Source organism: Tachypleus tridentatus, unplaced genomic scaffold (genome assembly GCF_004210375.1).
Source record: "Tachypleus tridentatus isolate NWPU-2018 unplaced genomic scaffold, ASM421037v1 Hic_cluster_2, whole genome shotgun sequence".
NCBI classification, from domain to species: Eukaryota; Metazoa; Arthropoda; class Merostomata; order Xiphosura; family Limulidae; genus Tachypleus; species Tachypleus tridentatus.
Window position 1 is genome coordinate 36883570 of NW_027467782.1, and position 12761 is coordinate 36896330.

At 39.8% G+C, this 12761-nt stretch overlaps 1 long non-coding RNA gene across 2 annotated transcripts in view; it reads left to right on the forward strand.

The window, feature by feature from the left end:
* The first annotated feature begins 2163 nt into the window (after nt 1-2163).
* The window catches only part of LOC143242950 (uncharacterized), a 157163-nt gene continuing 146565 nt past the window's right edge, over nt 2164-12761 (forward strand). For both annotated transcript variants that reach the window (XR_013023484.1, XR_013023485.1), the window contains exon 1: nt 2164-2360. This is a non-coding gene — a long non-coding RNA (uncharacterized LOC143242950). The remainder of the gene's footprint in view (nt 2361-12761) is intronic.

Sequence of the window (12761 nt, forward strand, 5' to 3'; positions counted from 1 at the left end):
AGCCCGAGTAAGCCCAAGAAAGTAGCTGAGAAGAAAGCAAAGACAGCTGCTAAAACCAAGGCAAAGGCAAAACCAAAGAAAGTGGCAGAATAACAAAAAAACCTGCAGCCAGTAAACCGAAAGAAACCCCAGAAGGCCAAACCGCCCCTAAAGGCTGCTTCAAGAAGGTGGCAGGAAAGAAATAAGTAAGCTGCTTCTTTTCCAATTTTGTGTGATATCACAAAATCAACGGCCCTTTTCAGGGCCACCATCTCCTGATAAAGAGTTTGCCATATAAGTCGTTACAGAAAAACAAACAAAACACTCATTCCGCTCGTAACAACACTTGTTATATCGAGCGAGGTGAAATGTAAAAAAATTTCTTAAAACGTTTCATGCTCAGATTTGTAGTCTAACGAACGTTCGAGAAAAGAAAGTAATGTAGTGCGACTTTATTTATTTCTTCCCCTGTGCTGTTATAGATATGCTCGTTTTCAAATTATACTTAATGATTCGTAACTTTAGTTTAATTTCAATTAGTACTGCATTTAATTACATTTTAGTTTTAATCACAATTGGTCGAAGGAAAATAACTCAGGGCTCCTTCATTAATTAACTCTTTCGCAACAGTATTATACTACTAGCCACCCATATAAATTGTATGCCTCCTTACTAGTTAGTGAAGTGTACTGAGCCTTTCACAAATGTAATGGAGAAATCTATTCCGTATGCACATGCATATACGGCTGAATAGTGTGCCTTACTATTAGATTTACTAGTTATTAATAACTAATATGATTTATGCTCCTTAATAGAGGCCCCAAGTGGCACAGTGGTATGTCTGCGGACTTACACACTAAAACCGGGTTTCGATACCCGTGGTGGGCAGAGCACAGATAGCCCATTGAGTAGCTTTGTGCTTAATTCTAAACAAACCTTCTGAGAGAGACAATTTCTCTGTTGCTCTGTCCCTCAGACACTATTTCGTTTTCTCCCAAGCGCATGGATATTAAACATGTAATGGATGTCACTCTAAATGAAATAACTATTTCCGTGTATCGATTAACCCTCTGTCATTCTATCTTTTTTTGCTTTCTTAAATAATGAGTAGCTGTCGTTTTCTTGTTATTATCATAATTATCTTGTACCATTCGGTGACGACATGTATTGGCTGGGTGTGTATACGTTCGTTCGTCTGTCTTCATTCACTTAACTACAAACGAAAAATACTCACTGAGAGCATAGAGGTGGGAATGGAACAAAACTCTCTAATAATGTGTGTATTTCTACTCGCACGTTATAAGCATGGTTATAGAGAAAGCATGCTTGAACTGTTAATAGTGAAATAGATTCGATGTGACTTTCTCCTTTTCAAGATGTGGTGGCCCTGAAAAGGGCCGTTTGAATGAAAAGAGAAGAAGAACACATTACTTTGAACTGGTGTACTTAGTCACAGCCTTGGTCCCTTCGGAGACGGCGTGTTTGGCCAATTCTCCAGGTAAAAGCAGACGCACTGCAGTTTGGATCTCCCGGCTCGTGATAGTTGATCGCTTGTTGTAGTGAGCCAGACGAGAAGCTTCGGCAGCAATTCTCTCGAAAATGTCGTTCACGAAGCTATTCATGATAGACATAGCTTTGCTGGAGATTCCAGTATCGGGATGGACCTGCTTGAGAACCTTGTAAATGTAAATACTGAAGCTCTCCTTCCTCCTCTTCTTTCGCTTTTCTTGTCTCCAGCTCGTACGGCTTTCTGGGCCTTTCCGGCCTTCTTCACAGCTTTTCCAGACGCTTGTTGTGGAGGCATGTTGAAAAATAAACTTGGGCAAAATTCAGTCAGCGTTTAAATTGCGCGCTGCAGGATTGAAAAGTAGCCAATAGCATTTTGGTTTGCGAATTCGATAGCTGTCGCGAGAAGCGCGGCCGTCACAGGCGACTCAATATATCTCGTTCAATCCTACAAAGTTGATAAAACTAAGTGAGTGAACAGTGTAATAGTCGGTTTGGTTTCAAGGTCGCCGTCAAGCAGAGCAGACGTGCAAGTCAAGAGCTGCGAGACAAGTGCATTGAAGACTAAATTATCCTGTGAAGTGCATAAAGTTTTACTAAAAAAGGTTACCCTTAGTCCTTATCAGGACTAGTAAAACAGTATGAAGAGAAAGAAGATAGTGACAAGATCCAACGGAAAAGCCCTTTCCAACGACGAAATCATGGATATGCTGAATAGAGCTATTGAAGGACCAGCCTCTGAATCACTGAGTAGTTCGACTGAGAGTTCCGAAGGTGAAAACTCAGGAGGTGAAGAATCACGAAGACCAGAATCCCATGAAACAAACGAGACATCCAACAAGAGGAGGCTGAAGAAGAAGAAGAAAAAGGACATGGTAAGTATAGTTTCTGACTATGCTACTAACCCTAACCTTAACGACGCTAATAATAATTCTAAAATCAAAGTATTAATAACATAACCCATGTTAACGAAGACAAAGCCACTTGCTCTAACAATAATTACTTGAATACAAACAACACCACCATCGCCACTAATTCTGAGAACACCATCACTGTCACACAAACACACAATTCTCCTAACTACAGAATCCCAACTCTGTTCATCGAAGGAGTAAACAAAACAACACGCATTCCACAGATTGTCAATCAACTGAGGTCCTATTACGGGCATTCAGTTTAAAGACATCAAACGTCTTCCTAATGGAAGAATCATGATTAAATGTACCGAACCTCAAGAGTTTGCGCATATTTTTGGCCCACTGGCCCAAGGATGCCTTCGGTGTTCAAGCCACCATCACAACACCAAAACAAACACACCAAAACTAACAGTCATAATCAGAGGTGTCGATTTCGACATTGAAGATCATGAAATCACTGAAGAATTAACAACTCAAGGCTTTGACATTGCATCATCGAACAGAATCATCTCATTCAGAACGAAACAAAAACGCCACTGATCAAGGTAACCGTCAACAAAAAGACGATCAAGAAAAATTATTAAAAAACGGTTGCTTTTTATTTTTCAAAGACACACGACCGAACCGGAAAGACACATCAAAACCAATAATCCAATGCTACAAATGTCAACGGTTCGGACACACAAAACTAATTGTATGGCCAAGGATAGATGTGTCAGATGTGGCGGATCTCACGAGGTCGCTCAGTGTCCTAACGAGCGTAACCAAGTTAGATGCGCCAACTGTCAGAACCCACGCAGCCAGTTACAAAGGCTGCCCCAAATACACAAATACGTAACAGATTCCTTTTCAAAACCACGAACATCAATAATCAAACCCACGGCTACCAAAACAACACCAAACAACCTTTACTACCAACTCCAACCGACTCGCAAAACAAACACGCTCAACCTCAACCAACACGTACTTACGCGGACGTAACACGCCCAAAACAACACAAGCATTTAACCCAACAGATTTCACCACAAACTTGCTAGCAATGCTGATAGAATTGAGTGATCTCCCCTCATTCGAATCGAGGCACGAGTCACTCAAGGCTGTTTGCAGCCTTGCAAGTCATTTTAACCTCCCTCACCTGAAACCACACCATCTTTCACTCAAAATTCACGCGAGAAATAAAACAACATAATGATACAACACATTAAAATCTTACACATCAACTGCCAAGGAAATCTTAAAGACAAAGGATAGAAATATACAACATAAACAAACATATAAACGCCAACATAATCATCATTTCAGAAACACTTTGCACAGAGAAACAAAACACCACAATCCCAGTTCATCTCACACAACATACCTCACTCAGAAAACAACAGAGGTATAATAACTTACTTTAGTACAAAATATCGCATCTAATCTCGATAGAAGATTCATTTAAATCTGACATTAATGAGACCATTTTTTGTAATATACACTTTAACAACCGGCTAACTATTCCGATTCTAGCCATATATTGCTCACCAACCAAAATATCGACATTAACTTCCTTCAAAATGTGTTAATCGTAAACCCAAACCAATTATTATTGGAACTTTAATTCACCGCACACAGAATTAAGGGGTAACAGAGACACACGCAGAGGATCCTGCATAAAAAATTTTATTTCTAGCAATAAAATGCACTTAATTAATGACAATACACCTACACACTTCTCAGCCGCTAACGGCTCATATGATGTACTCGATTTCATCATCGCACCCAAGGACATGGTTAATAGAATATCTAACTTTAAAGTGCATGATGAAATCACCAGTGACCACTTCCCGGTGTCATGTATGATTCACCCGCGCCACCCGGCTGTGGCGTACGTGACTCCTTCCGCATACACCTACACTGAAACAGACTGGCTCACTTTTAATGCCTCTCTGGACTCATACCTACCCACCCAATCGAACATGTAAACAACAAAACAGAACTAGACAAATATGTTGATCAAATTACAGAAGCCATAAAGAAAGCCACAAAAACACAATTCCTAAATCAAAAGAAAACAATCACTTATTCAATGGACTCTAACACCAGAAATTCACGCACTAATAATCAAACGCAGACAATTACGACGAATACACTACATCACACGTGATCCACACATTAAAACAGAAATCAATAGAACAAATACAAAAATTAAACAAGAAATTAAAAAGTCAGAGAAAACAATTGGCATAACTTCTGCAAAAACTTAGAAAAACCAAGAAAAATCCAAAAGAATTCTGGAAAAAATTCAAGAGTATTGCGTCAGACAAAACACAAATCACATGTTACAACACATCACACACAACAATAAAATCGCAAGGACGGACGAGAGAAAGCTGACTTATTAGCTGACTATTACAAATCCGCTTTTAGCGATTTAAACTCAGTAGATTTCGACACACAACACCAACACCATGTCAACAACTACATAAATGCAAACCAAGCTTCATTCTCACCAGGATTTCCCGGAGACACTAGAAGCATACTCAAATTCAATCAATAGAAAAATAACCATAACCGAACTAAAGATTAATATCAAAACTTGAAGAACACTTCCCCGGACATGACCAAATACCAAATATTATTCTCAAAAAAGTTCCACTCTCCTACTACAACACCTCACAAACATCATGAACATTTCATTAGCGACAGGGTATTACCCTGACACATGGAAAAAAGCCATCATAACAACGATCCCCAGAAACAAACTAACAGAACAAATCCAGATAATTTCCGCCCCATCAGTCTGTTAAGCTGCCTTGGCAAACTGATGGAGAGAATATCTCCAACCGTCTCCTCCATTTTTGCGAATCAAACAACATCCTTCCAGAATCTCAAAATGCCTCCAGGAAAAATAGACAAACAACAGATCACCTCACACGACTCACCGAATCAATATACAAAGCTTACAACAACAATCAAGTAACCATCGGGGTATTCCTAGATGTCAAAAAAGCATTCGACAGCGTTTGGCACAATGCCATCATATACAAACTAAACCACCTACAAATAAATCCTACGATAGTCAAATGGATTTCAAATTTTTTAACCAATAGAACAGCACAAGTAAAGTCAATAAAACCATATCCAAATTATTTAATATAACGGCAGGAGTGCCCCAAGGATCAGTCCTCTCTCCACTTCTTTACATAATTTTCGTCAGTGACATACCTTTTCCAAATCTAACATACACACACAATTCACAATACGCAGATGACATCGCAATCTGGAGCACCTCCAGAAACCCAGTAATGGCCATGTCTCGCGTACAAGAATCACTAAACAACGTCTCAACATGGAGCAACAAGTGGAGGGTCGTGTTAAATCCGACAAAAACACAAGCAATCACCTTCTATAGAAAACTAAAGAAGCAAAGAAAAAATCTAGGAAAAATAAATCTATCACTTGGAAACACAACCATCAACATGAGCAAAACATCACATTCCTTGGCGTCACTTTCGACACAAAACTAACATGGAAAAAACACATAAACAATATACACTCATCAATAAGAAAAGGATTTCATATCTAAAGACTATAACTGGTAAACAATCAAAATGCGCACCGAACACCATTATACAAATATACAAGGCTTACATCCGTCCACTAATAGAGTACGGATGTCAAGTAACATACAACATGTCAAACAACACACTCCAAAAAATCCAAGTGCAACAAAACAAAATATTAAAATCCGCATTCAGTTTACCATCTTTTACACCAACAAATTATCTACACCAAATTAGTAATTTACCAACTATAAGAGATAGAATAACAGAACTTTCTCTGAAATATTATCGAAAAGCAGAAAACAGAAACAAACTAACGGCATCACTACACAAATTATCAAGTGCACCAACAAAATACATATCACCATACAACATATTTCAAGAATCACAATCCACTCAACAAAGAGTTTAAATACATAAAACTATGTTATTAACATGAATTCCTTTTTTTTTTCAGGTACAGGGCACACGACAGGCAAAACTTTCGGCGCCTGTCGTGTGAAAGTGGTTTTCTCAGGGTACTCCCGTTTCCCCACATCAAAATCTTCGGGCATTGGATTTCTAGATCCCAGCCCAGGCAACCTTTTTGCCAGACCCAGAATCGGGCCGTTTGATTTGATCTGAACTTGAATGAATTACATTCATGTTCACATCTACCAACTTTCTTTTCGAGACAGGTCCCGACCTTTCCTTCTTTCCACTGCTACCTTTGCCTCCACCCAAAAGACCATTTAGTGAGACATTCCCCACCCAAAAGTCAAGAATAATAACGATAATTAATTTATTAAAATAATAATAATAAAAAAAACCCACCACTTAATCCTAATAACAATTCACGAAGGGGACGAAGAGGAACTACAAAGTTCCTGAACACCCCAGTTGGAGAGAGAACTCTTCGGATTTCTCTCTCTCTAAACTGAACCCCTGCCACGTTAGTTTAGTTTAGTCCAAGTTTAGAGGGAGAGAGACCTGAGCTAGCCACCGAGCAAGTCAGACGTGCCAATATGCTATTCAAAACGTGAACGTTCATCCTCGCCAGTCAGGCCGTTAGTGCCGCCTGTAATCGTCGACGGCTTACCGCCGAACCTCACGCCGTACCAAGTCGCCACGTTGATCGCCCGAGCCAAGCCTGGGGCAACCATCGAACCGTCAGGACCCGTATTTTACGCCGGGAGGAATCCTCATCCAACCAGCCACTATTGCAGACCAAACCTATCTGTGCCAGCCATGGAACACTGAATTTAAAGTAAGTTGTTCCCCAACGAAAAGTCCAGTCAATCTTTATTCTGTATTCCTCAGGGGCGTCGACCCATCAATTCAACCTGAAGAAATTAGACAAACCATAGAACCCCAAATACAAGCCAAGGTATACGCAGTTCATCGAATTTATTCTAAGAACAGTAATCATCCCACACACTTCATGAAGATAGTGACAACATCGAAGTACAGTGCCGACTGTATTTTACGAGATGGCTGCTATTATCATATATTTCATTTTAGAGCCGAACGCCCACATCGACGACCACTCAAGAATGGTTCAAACCAAGCACCCAGATATCGTAAACAACCAACGGAAATCTTCCAACAGGAAAATACCAAAATACCGCCGATTCCAGACCGTATTAGAAGAAACACGAAGACGGATTCAGACAACCCGACTCAGAAGAAGACAACACCCATTGTTGGCAACACGCCAAGTTGCAGTAGTTCAAGAAAGGAAAAGGACAGTTCCTGCCAGACTTCAATCCCAGTTCCACAGAACTCAACAACCAGCCAGACTCAAACCATTACGAAGATAACCATCGACGCGACAGCACAAACTGAAAAACAATCTACCTCCACGCAGAAAACTCAAACCAAAATCTCGAGAAGAAACAAAGCATCACAGACCAGCGAAGAACAACTCACCGAAGAACAGCCAGTAGTTCCACCACCAAGGCCACGTTTCTCAGTTGCACCAATGGGCTTCAAGTGTGGAAACAAGTTCATGATGAAGTTGCCACCCGATCTACAAGACTGCAGCTAACAGTTTTCACGTACACCATCAACGTAGTTCATCAGTTTTTTTTGTTTGTTTTTTTATTAATTTTGTGTTTTTTTTTTTTTTTCTTTTTCTTTCCCAGCTACTTCCGGGCACGGTCTGGGTAGACTATTCGGCGCCCAGGCCGTGAAAGTGGGTTTCTCGAGGGTACTCCCGTTTCCCCACAGCAAAATCTCTGGCATCGGACCTGTAGGTCCCAGCCTCATTCTGAAAAGGGCCGTTTACCCAGTCAAGGGTATCTAATCAATTACAGTAAATTTTAAAAAACCAATTCGCCAGCCGCCAGGGTTCTCCATCCTCGAGCTAAAGTCTGGCTCACTTCACTTTCGCTGCTTTCGTCCAGTTCTCCCGTCCTTCCTCTCACTCACAAATATTTTTTTGAAATGTTAAAATAAAGTAAAAAACTCCATGGATATTTTAAAACATTTCTCACGTAAGGGGACGAAGAGGAACTATAAAGTTCCTGAACACCCCAGTTGGAGAGAGAACTCTTCCGATTTCTCTCTCTCTAAACTGAACCCCTGCCACGTTAGTTTAGTTTAGTTTAGTGTAATAGTCACAATACGTATTCATTCCACATAGTGAGTACCGTGTTTTACTGTCTATTTTTTCGTTCTTAGTTTCAGAGAAAACTAAGGGAAAATGTCTGGGCGAGGCAAAGGTGGCAAAGTGAAGGCCAAGGCTAAATCCCGTTCAAGCAGAGCTGGACTCCAGTTTCCAGTCGGGCGTATACATCGTCTCCTTCGAAAGGAAACTATGCCGAGCGAGTAGGAGCTGGAGCACCCGTCTACCTCGCTGCTGTCTTGGAGTACCTGGCTGCTGAAGTTTTGGAGTTAGCAGGTAACGCTGCACGTGATAACAAGAAGACTAGGATCATTCCTCGTCACTTGCAACTTGCCATTCGTAATGACGAAGAACTCAACAAGTTGCTACAGGGTGTTACTATCGCCCAGGGAGGCGTTCTGCCAAACATTCAGGCTGTCTTATTGCCCAAGAAGACCGAAAAGAAGTAAGTCGGTAAATATTAACAATATATCAAACGGCCCTTTTCAGGGCCACCACCTGATGGAGAGATAGTACAGTTCCTTCGCCATACATCTCGTGTTAATAATTTTCACAGAACACGCAACAAAGGCGTGTCTCTTGTGTACGACAAACCTTATTATCCCATCTTCCATAATACATAAATAAATAAATAATCATAAAACAAAAACGTTTTACTACGATTCATTATAGTACTTGCTATATAAGTAGATCGTCACAGTTAGGTTTTCTCTTATACCAGCATAACGATACGTTGTTGACAGTGTTCACTGTCGTAACCAGACTATGTTCGTCTTTCTAAGTAAGCTGAGTAGTATGTGTAGTTCGTAAGCTATTGCCATTTCTTTTCAATATTCTTAACCTGAAAGGAATGTACCTACCTTCATAGATGTCGTTACACGGAAGAGAAAAATGAAAACAAACCAATACGTCATTTTCTGCAGCACAATAATATATTTCGAAGGAGAACAAGAAAACACACCAACTTCGTAATATGAAATTTTATACTTCTCTCCAGGCACATAACTAGATTAAATATCGAACATGCAGGAATTTTTGAAAACTGTTTCATGCACGTCGAGTAAGTGTAATAATTTAAAAGGTTCCTTGATAAAGTAAAACGAAAGAAGACTTAACTCACAAACTTTCGTAAGAGAAAAGACGGCTGCTGCTAAACTACAACTCCTTGCATTTCTTACGTGCAAATTCAACTTGAAAAGATGTATGTTACTAACATAGTACAAGTAGTCGTGATGTGTGCGAATGGCATACTCTTTGTTCAGGATGTGGTGGCCCTGAAAAGGGCCGTTTGTTTATTGGCGAGGGTAAGTTACAATACCTCTCTCTCTATTTAGGCTCGTTCCCCTCGAATTCTACGTGCGAGTTGGATGTCTTTCGGCATGATGGTCACTCTCTTTGCGTGAATGGCACACAGGTTAGTGTCTTCGAAGAGACCCACCAAGTACGCCTCACTGGCCTCCTGAAGAGCCATGACAGCAGAGCTCTGGAATCTAAGGTCAGTCTTGAAGTCCTGGGCAATTTCTCTCACCAGTCTCTGGAAGGTAATTTTCGAATGAGCAGCTCAGTTGACTTCTGGTATCGACGGATTTCACGGAGGGCTACTGTTCCTGGCCTGTAACGATGAGGTTTCTTTACACCTCCTGTTGCTGGAGCGCTCTTTCGGGCAGCTTTAGTGGCCAGTTGTTTTCTTGGTGCTTTTCCGCCCGTGGATTTTCTTGCAGTTTGTTTCGTGCGAGCCATAATTTCGTTTTGTCCGTGCTATATTACAAACGTACGTAGAACTACAATCCTACTACACTCTTCGACTTCCGTGCTAAGAATGATCATCGTTCCAAGTTTGACTGTGTGGGTATTTGGGTATTGATGTTGTTAAATACCAGGAGGGTCAGGTACATTTGACCTCTTCCTCCCTCCCGAACGATTATAGCGTCTGTCTTTAGGGTTTTTTTTTTTTTTTTTTAAAGCTTTGGGCCAGAGTAAAAGTATAACATCATACTCAGGTCCATTTCAGGGCTCAGTCCATGCATGGACGAACAAGGAGTTTTTTTTTTTTTCCATTTAATTTTTTTTTTTTTTGTATTTTCATATATATATATATTTTTTTGTATTTTTCTCCTTTTTCTCGATTGAGAGAATGCTACTACTACTTGTAGTAACACAAACACTGAAAAGAAAGTAATAATAATTATTATTATTCAATACTTGAATAATAATTCAAAAGAAGAAAATAAAAATAATAATAATGATTAAAAAAAGAAAATAATAATTATAAAAATAAAAGAAACAAGGACTAAGTGTCTAGTGCATAGTGGCCAGCTTGTGTTACATTTCTTAAATATATGTTAAAAGGGGGAGAGGTATTTAGTACCATTTACATCATGTACGTGATATCTGTCGAGATCACACATTAAGTCATTTTGTGCCAATTCTTATTGAAATATTTTAGAGAATTATGCAAGAGTCTTTCAGCTATTGTATCTATGTTTGCATACTTGTGCATGAATGTGGTTGAGGTGCTACGTGGTACTTTGTATGCTGAAGTTAGTACAGAATTTTGTATACGTTGAAGTTTCTGTACATGTGTGGGTGCTATGTTAATCCAGGCAGGTGATGCATATTCTATTGTTGGTCTAATGTACGTTTTGTAGATTTTAAGTATGTTGTCTGGTGATGTTCCTTGGATTTTACCTGAAAGACTTCTTGCATAGTTTGCTCTTTTCCAGATTCGTATCAGTACATTTTTAATATGTGGTAGCCACGTTAATTTTGAGTCATAGGTTAGACCTAGAAATTTAGCAGAAGTAGCAGTCAGTAAAAGTGATCCATTCATATAGAGTTTTGGTGGATCTTTTTCAGCTTATTCAGTCTGCTGAATACTATGACTTGGGTTTTTGGAATATTAATTTTGATTCTGTATTTCTGGCAGTATTCTTCGATGTTATTTAGGACTGGTTGTAGGTTCGTTGCTGCTATTGACGGAGTGGGGGCACTTTTCCAGACTGCTACATCGTCAGCGAACTGTGATGCATAACCTAAATTTAGGTCCGACAGAGGCATATTACTCACGTACATGATAAATAATATAGGGCTAACAACCCCTCCCTGCGGGACTCCTGCTTCGGGTGAAAAGGACCCTGAGTGGGCCCCATTTACATTTACTTTACACATTCTGTTATCCAGGAAGTTGGACAGCCAGCGAATAGTTTCCTGGGGTAATGCCATTTCAAGCAATCTATGTCTTAAGCCGTTATGCCACACTGTGTCAAATGCTTTCTCAATGTCGAGAAAGCAAGCTACAGTGCATTCTTTTTGTTGAAGCTGTCGGTAATTGATTCTGTAAGTCGAATCAGGTGGTCTGTAGTTTGGCGGTTTTCGAAATCCGTTTTGAATTTCTGGTAATTTTGAATTTTCTTCTAAGTAAACTGACAGACGATTACTAATTATCCTCTCTAATACTTTGCCAATACAACTGGTTAAGCTAATCGGGCGGTAGTTGTTTGGTTTATTCGCTGACTTTCCTTCTTTCTGGAACATTAATACTATTGCTTCCTTCCAAGAAACGGGGATATATCCAGCTGATAGTGAGAGATTAAATAACGCTGTTAGGTGTTCATATAATCTCTGAGTGCCTTGTTTTAGGAGGATAGCTTGAATACCATCTTCTCCAGGAGCTTTGTTTTTTGTGTTTTTAATAGCAGTTACTACTTCTGTAACAGTGATATGTTTTACCAGTTGATGAGTGCTCCAGTCTTTTGTTTTCTTGGTGTGTAATATTGTTGACTGGAAATTTAGGTGTAAAAATGCTTCTGTTTTGGTCAATAAAGTTTGTGACTGTATTATAAAGTATCTGTTCATGTCTGGTTCATGATGTGTTTTGAACGTGTTTTCTAGGTGTTTTTTTTAAATATCTCGGCTTTTTTCTGTGTTAGTGTATGCTGTTTCTCCATCCAGTTCCAGTGGTGGATATACTGTGTTTGTTGTTCCTGTGTTTGTAAATCTTTTCAAATGTGTCCAGAATTGTTTAGGATCAGTTTTATGATTTAGATCGGAACAGAAGGTGTCCCAGTTTTCTTGTTTCTGTTATCGTTCCAAGGCGCTTTTGTTTATCTTTTTCAAACTTTGCTTGCTTTCCGTTCGAGAGCTTCTCATTGGTCGTGCTCCACCAATCATTGTACAGGACGCAGAGTCAGAGACGCCATTGGACAAAGA